The sequence below is a fragment of the Lolium rigidum genome, chromosome 6, assembly GCF_022539505.1.
Source record: "Lolium rigidum isolate FL_2022 chromosome 6, APGP_CSIRO_Lrig_0.1, whole genome shotgun sequence".
NCBI lineage: Eukaryota > Viridiplantae > Streptophyta > Magnoliopsida > Poales > Poaceae > Lolium > Lolium rigidum.
In genome coordinates, this window is record NC_061513.1 from 234721312 (window position 1) to 234723291 (window position 1980).

A 1980-nucleotide genomic window follows, 5' to 3' on the forward strand; every position below is an offset into this window, starting at 1 on the left:
GGGCAATTGCCGATTGTTGGCAATCGGCTCATTCCCGAATCCCGAAGCAGTGCTCGAAGAAGGGACAATCCCGATGCCTGTCCTCGTCGCCTCGCTCCCTTGCCTTTCCTTGGCACAACGCTCGTGCTCCTCCTCATCGCGATTATGCCGACGATGTCTTACGGCTTCTCTAGCCGACGATCTCTTTCATCATCGTCGCTGGACCGTCGGCGTTGGTCGTGTCGACCACATACTTGTTGAGGAGGTGATCGGAGAGAGGTCGGCGATATCTTATGTTCTTCACTTCTCCCTCTCGTTACGTAGCGCTTGCCGTCTTGGCGGAGCCGATCGCGTGGAGCGGCTTCCTCCGTTTCTTTGCTATGAGAGCAGCTGCCCTCATCTCCATCCTTGCCAAATACGTGAGTGTCCAAGATCTACCATGTTGATACTGCACAGAAACCCGGCTGGCACCTTCCATGGCAAGCATACTCCACCATGTTCACGGCTGGGAAAGGGGTGTGTGTCGACCTTCATGGCGTATTGTTGAAAATCAACCGTCCGTTTCTATCGCCATTTGGATTCGCCGCCGCCACACCCTGCAAGTCGTTGGTGGTGTGGGAGAACGTGTTATGCCATTTGCGGTATGGCCTTCCGTTCAGCTCTTGCACCGTGGGGAACTTGTGGCCTTCTGGTACCTTTATATGCTTCTCCGCGAGTAAGAGGTCAAATACCTGCTCCGTCTTAGTCACGTCGAAGTCGAACCCTTTTGGAGGGCCTTGTGGCTTCACCCATTTGCGGTCACGGGCCCGTCGCTCGAGTCCATTCAGCCACGCTGCTACCTCTCTGATCTCCCATGGCACCGCTCGTCTTCGTCTCGCCTCAACCACGGTCACCCACCCGCTTGAATTTGTCCCGGGTAAACATGCTGGGTGGCGCCGTTCATATGCTGTTAGCCAAGGCTAGAGGTTGAAGAAGAAAGACATAAGGAAGAACTCGCTCTAGATCACCATCTTTATTGATCTAAACAGGTTACAAGTTTCTCAGTACAAGCTATTCTGAGTTCATCCGCGTCTGTCTGTAAGAAGGGCTGCCCCCTCTCCTTATATAGGGGAGAGGTGGCTTACAGGGCAAGAAACCCTAATGGCATCTTTGACTAGACAAACTACTTTACAAAGCTACTTTAATCATAGATGACACCGGAGTCCTCTTTAATCGTGGGCGCCGACGTCCTCCGGCTTCTTTGACCGTCATCCTTCTCTTTATCGTCAGCCCTTCGTCTAAAGTTACTTTGCTTAGCTCATCTTTGTCTTCTTGCTCTGGAGAGAATCTTTGACCAGTCCTGCCGACCTGCTCGTCCTTCCGGAGGTCCGGTATCTTCTTACCGGGTTCCGGTATACCCCTCTTGGGGATACCGGCTTAGCTCCACTTAGCTGAACTCTTATCCTTAGGTTCCGGTACGAACATTAAACCGGTATCTTGATGGCTCAAACCATCCGGTTTGGCATGCCTTTGGCATACCGGGGGTCATCCCCCCAACATAATATGAGTAGCATGTCATGGATGTTTGCTTGCATTGTTTTATTCATAAGTAAGTATGGCATTGTGGTATCCTCCTCTGAATAATTCATTTATATCGACTTGGCACATGCTCACGCATGCATATGACTGAACAAGAGTCAACTAAGCCTCAATGATTTACATTGCTTCAGACACTACTAGGGAAAGGCTTATAGCCGCACTCCTTACCGCCGGCAAATACGAGCTGAAGATGCCGGCGGTAATACCTTCCAGGGGGGGCTAACAGTACCGCCGGCGAATAGGTAGGACGGCGCCGGGGTAGCTCCCTTACCGCCGGCGAAAATAAAATCGAGGCGCCGGGGTGCAATGGGCCCCGGGGTCCCAATTGGGCCTAGCCTTACCGCCGGCGTCTTCGGGCCGAAGCGCCAGGGATAGTGGGCTCTACCGCCGGCGAACGCGCGCAGTAGATGCCGGCGGTATAGC